The 6,000-nt window shown below is 36.6% G+C and overlaps 1 long non-coding RNA gene across 1 annotated transcript in view; it reads right to left on the bottom strand.

Annotated features, from left to right (window-relative positions):
* Positions 1–3,653: 3,653 nt before the first annotated feature.
* The window catches only part of LOC118883129, a 184,915-nt gene continuing 182,568 nt past the window's right edge, over positions 3,654–6,000 (bottom strand). Inside the window, exon 3 of the long non-coding RNA XR_005016925.1 lies at positions 3,654–3,730. This is a non-coding gene — a long non-coding RNA (uncharacterized LOC118883129). The remainder of the gene's footprint in view (positions 3,731–6,000) is intronic.

The following is a 6,000-nucleotide window of genomic DNA, read 5'->3' as shown; positions in this document are numbered from 1 at the left end:
TAATTCTAACATAATGTGGAACAGATCAGGGCTGCAGGATTTACAACATTATCAAATACTGGGAAAGGAGTATAACTCTGTTACTTTGCCTAGAGGGTTTCAGAAAGTTTTAAACACAAGGATATGACATTTGAACTGAATTGAACTGAATCACACCATTAGCCCTTAGTATGACAATTCTTTCTACCTGCAGCATCCTTTCTCAACTCTTTGCATGACTGACACTATTCTTCAGGCATTTGCCTAAGTGTTACCCAGTTACAAGAATCTTCATGATTACACCTTCAGTGATGATAAACTCTACCACTCTATCACAGCTCCCTCTTAATTTTCTTCCTACAGTTAATCAGCTCTTTATTGATGATGTATTTAATCATTTCTTTGCATTCACTCATTTATTGTCTGTTTCACCAACTTGAATGTGGGCTCCATGAGGGTAGGAATCTGCATCTTAGTCACTATTATATTCCTGGTGCCTAGCCTCATGTCTGGCACATAGCAAGTGCTGGATAAATTTGATCAAATTAATTTTAATCTAGCTGTGTGTTTGTATGTCTATCATCTCCATTAGATTGTGAACCTCTAAACAGAAGCCAGTTGTAATCATTTTGCAATTTCTTTTTTGTACAGCAATTCCTCCTGCCCTCTCACACGTGGTAGGTGCTCAATAAGTTCTTTGTGCATAAATAAATACACAGATTATTCCATTATCCACTACTTTTATTGGAAGGAAGGTTAAAAAAACATTCTAGGCTGGAATTAAAAAAAATTTTTCAGAAAGTTTAAGGAAAAAATAAGTTGTGTTACTCCAACTTAAGCAAAAACGGTTCTGCCATCTCACAGGAAGAAAGACAATCTTTGAGACCACTTTCTATATTTTATTGGGGATAAAATAGTGACAAGATGAAATATTCAAGAATGTGACCAATAAATAGAACGCTGTTGAAAATGTTTTGATTTTTATCCTTGGACTTATCTTGGTATATTAGCAGTTTACAAGGTGACAAGAGATGACATTTCCTCCCTGCCAATGTTTGGTACATTCTCTTTGCCTGAAATGTGGCAAACATCTTGAATTTATGCCTTGATGTCTCAATTTTAACTTCACGAGGCCCTTCAAGTGGCAATTCTACCAGCATGAAGATGAGTCAGAGCCAACAGAAGTATAAACTTTTAAGAGTAAGCACTGATTTAAGTAAGCACTGATTCTAAAATCAGTAAGTCTGATTTTAAAACCTATACTTGCCCGTAATAAAACTGTTTTTTAGTTTTATGCTTTAGTAGGACTTTTTAAAGTCTAGTACCCATTTCCTGTCATAATAATCTTGGAGTCCTTGACCAGGGCTAAAGAAACCGCTATAAAGGTCAACTGAATGATAATTAAACATCTGGCCAGAGCCTTTGCTGTTGAGTCCATTCAAAATGAACAAATATTGAATACCTACTATGGGCACAGCCAGAATCAAATAGATATCACTGGTTCCATCATTGTGTGCAGTCTGGTGGGAGATGCTGGCATCAAAGCAGGCAATTACAGTTCCACATGGTGAAGGCTAGAACAGGATATACGTGTGATGCCATGATAGCTCTTAGGAGGGGCACCTAATCTACACACAACCAGGAAGAGCATTCCCCAGCTGCATGTCAAATGCTATAAAAGATATCTTGATGCTGGTTTATTTTTTCCAGAATAATCTGTATCTTCAGAGTAGCTTTTCTTTAAGCATTGCCATCACACTCTTATTTATTGAATTTTATCCTTAGAATACTCAGTGGTAATGGATACTCAATCTATCCTATCCTTAATTTATGTCTAAATTAAGCTGGTGCTCACATAACAAAGCCACCTCTGAACTCCTGGTTATGAGAGTTCCCTGCTGCTAAAAAGATACATGTTTAGGCTAGTTTTGTCGCTCAATAACTAATCTTCAGTGTGTGAGAACCAAGACTGATCTGCTTTATATCTCCAGAGTAATTATTAGAGCAAGTATCTGGTGCATCAAAATTTTTGAATTGGTGGGGTCTGAATTTAAGAGATGAACTAAACTTGATACAGAAAAGCAATTAAATTTTGTAAAGCATAGGTAAGAAAGAAAAGCTTAAACCGCATCAGAATAATACCAAGCTCTTATGTGGCATATCTGGAGAAGTTGCAAGGTAGAGATCTCGTGGAGATACTGGCCATTGGAGATAATATGGTCAGATTAAAAAATTCTATCTACCCTACTCACATGACCCACTAGTACTGAGCACTCACTCTCTCCCAGCAACCGGGGTGATTATAGCTTATTGTATGTATTGGCTTAGATGTTTTTCTTTACTATTAGACTGAGAGTTTCTTGACAGTTGGGATCAACTGGTGGTGCAGTTGAATCCTAACACCTAACATAGCAGTAACATGACTGTGGTACATAAGGCAGGTTCGATCAACCTGTATTTGACAGTATTAATTATACTGTCAAATAATTAATTGATTGGTTGAACAATTAATTTAAAATGCTGAACATTAAGCAAATTGAATAGCTCCCTGAAGACAGCTATCTCTGTGGACTGTTTTGTTCACGTTTGATTCCAGAGCACTTAAAGACACTCAATACATTTTTGTTGAATGAGTGAGCAGAGTCACTCATGTCTAAGTACAGTAATGTAGATGTGTCTCTACAGACAAAAGTTTATCAACAGAGTGAGAATCCTGCAGATATCTAAAAGATGCTTAGAGTTGCAGGAAGAACCCATAGAGGCTACTTAATTCAAATTCTCATGTGTCGGTTGAAGAAGAAGCAGCTTCCTTTACCTGGATATTCCCTTTGCTTGTCCACTCTGGTTATGAACTTCAGGAACAAGCAGAGGAAAGTATATTTTGCGTGAGCAGAAGAATAAGAAATAAGGTTTTTCAGCCTCCAACCGAGAAACATAGTTTACTTATTTAGGGTGGAATTTTATTTGCACGTCAAGATCTATCCAGCCAGGATTAGAGCCATGTGAGAAAGAAAAAAAAAAATCCCAGCCATCACAGCACTGGCAAAAAAACACATTTTCACAGGTTAGCAATAAAGCAAAACATTTTTCATTCTTGCCTCAAATTTTTGGCACAGTCAGGGGACAATTTTCTCAAATAGACGGGAAGAGCAAAGAGGATGGCAATATGTAAGTGGAGTGGTCATAAACACTGGAAAAGGATGAACATTCTAGATGCTGGTCAAAGGCCTGATTTTTTGAGGCGTCCTTAGCAGGGTTTCTTGCTTGCTTTCCGTGTCTGTTTCTTTCTTTCCTTTTTACTGAAAGGCATATTTTCCTATCCATCAAGATTTATAGTTTTCTGCCAACTACTTCACTGGAACAAGTTTTCCCTTTAATTTAACAATGCACATATTAGACTGTAATGTACCCATAAAAACTTCTTCTCGGATAGTGCATTTCTTTAGGACTCAAGACAAATAGAAATGCAGTATATGCCATTTGAAAGCAAGTATGGCTCCCACTTATTTATTAGGCGAGTGTGTTGGTGCCACCGTCATTTCACCAGGAGGTCAAATTCAATAAATTAAACATCTCCAGGTTGGGACAAGCACATAATCTAATGGTTTTCCAGAAAAATAGGACTGTCATTGACTTCTCTGGCTCACTTGATCTTCTGTATGGCTTACCCGTTAGCTGGGCTCCAAGAAATCCATCTTCATTTGCCCATCATTGCCAGACCCATGGACTTGGTGGCATTCGCCATAGCACTCTAAAACAATGAAGGTTTAAAAAAGGGATTTAAAAAGAGAGAAAATTTCTTAATCATGCTTTCATAACTTTTGGTGAACAGTTGGTTTAAATTTCCAAATCACTCTTTTCAAAAGGATAGTATCAAAACACATGCAAAAAATAAAAGTCTAAATAAAGCACAATAAATTATTTCACTGCTAAGGTATTAGATTTCAAAGAGAGAAAAGAGTACACATAAGGATATTAGAGTGGACTCTATTGGATCTTTGGGAATTGCTGTCAGATATTGACGAAAACAGAGAGACTGTAGGAGATCAGATAAAAGAGAGAAATGATTACATTTGGAAGAACAATGTGGAGTACGTGGCCAACAGAGATTTCAAATGTAAGCTAATAGCAACCCACGAAAGAACAAAGTTGGAGCCAGTCCCACATCTTTAACCACATTTACAATCATTCAGCATCTGTAAAAATTTTTACATAGCATTTTTCCTCATTTCAAAATTTTCAAAATACATATTTAATAGGTTTAGCATGTCAGTCAGTCATTTCATCCACGGGCAGTGAAAAGGATTTGTGTTTTTTAAAAATGATCTGGGTTTTGATGCTGCTGCCCTTTCAGCTCTGTCCCAGCCAGCTGTAATCACGGCTGATTCGCAGCCCAGAGATGCTGTAAACAATGTGTTCTGTACATTTCAGCATCCACGCTGCTGAGAAAACCCATCATCTCATACTTTCATCTTCTTTCTCCCAAGTTTCACACCCCAGCAACCTGGAACAGAGGGAGTGCATTTTCAAATTGCTTACTGTTCTCCTTACCTTACCAAAAATCACCAAAGAGAAAAAAAAGATAAAGATTTGCCCAAAACATGTCTTCCTATCTGATAGGAATATTAACCGTTATATTCAAAATGATCAAAGATGACTCAAACTGAAACAAAATTTGAGAAAATAATAATTGAAAAGCCAGCTGGGACAGTAATTGGGAAATTGAGCTGGGTCGGCCAGTTGTGCAAAGGCAGGGTTGTCAAGTACACCTGGACTGAAAGCCCCGTTTGTGATGATCTCATTATACTAAGACAACCTGAAGTGGTCACAGCATGAGTGGTTGTCTGTTTCATTTCAACTATATAGATGTTACTTCATCACAAGATGCAAGCTTTCCAAAGTGCCCCCAGTTGCATTCCATCCTTTCTTTCTATCCCTAGTTGTCTGTATTTACACCAAGTCAACAATTGAAAAGAAAACAGATAGTATTAATAGATGTCAAAGGCATGCTAGAAGGGCATTCTGAACCAATTAATTAATAGCATAGATCCTACTCTTCCTATAGCTTAGGATCAATTACAACAGAGATTTGCTTCCGGATGGAGCATCAGTACTTCTATTATGGGGTAAGAGCACCTCAATTAATAGCTGATTGTCTTTGAATTGGAGAGTTTTCCTATCTTTGTGGGCAATAGAAAAGAAATACAAGAGAAATATGTAGGTGCAAACCTCTCAACATTACCCAAATTGTACTGTCATTTATAAACCCTAAACTGATTTGATATCAAAACTTTGGTGTTGCATAAACAGAGTTTTGGAAAGCTTTTCCACTCAGCTCATTTCATCTGCCATCTGTAACAACTCCATATTGACTCCATATTTATGTGACTCTATATTCCAGAGGTTTATAACAGAATACTGTGACTTGCCGTTGAATTACAAAAAGAATTATGCAAATATGGTATAACACAGAGCATTTCCTTAGTGGAGATAGTTTAGGAAGGGGGTTTATTTTCCTGATTTGCTTTCTCAGATATAAAGTCTTCCCAATTTTACTGGAAGTAGAAAACATAGCTCAGGGTAGTACAGCATTATTAGAAAATTTACATCTGTTGGTACTTTTCAGTAATAACCCTGGGACAGATTTTTGAATTTGTTTCAATCTTGATTAGCATTGACAAAATGAACAACAAAAAATATTTCTATACAATGGCAAATCCTTATTGAAAATAATACTGTTTTAGTTTGAAAAAAAAAAAAGATTTTTCAAGGATAGCCTTCCACTTCATATTTTGAAAGAAAAAAAAAAAAGTACTAGCGAGAATTAGTGTCTTCCTCACAAGAAGTTACATTTTCATCTGAGATGATTTAGGTGGCATGATGGTAGGGATATGGGCAAAATAACCTTTTAGTTAAAATGTCTTGCAATTCTATAATGAATTGATGTCATGGCTCTTTGGGTGTTTTTCTTCCCGGGGTCTCTTATCACCTTCTGATTTCTAGATAACAATCTAATATTGT

The sequence above is a fragment of the Balaenoptera musculus genome, chromosome 1, assembly GCF_009873245.2.
Source record: "Balaenoptera musculus isolate JJ_BM4_2016_0621 chromosome 1, mBalMus1.pri.v3, whole genome shotgun sequence".
NCBI classification, from domain to species: domain Eukaryota; kingdom Metazoa; phylum Chordata; class Mammalia; order Artiodactyla; family Balaenopteridae; genus Balaenoptera; species Balaenoptera musculus.
The sequence above is the reverse complement of the archived record's forward strand: the minus strand, read 5'-3'. Positions and strand labels throughout refer to the sequence as shown.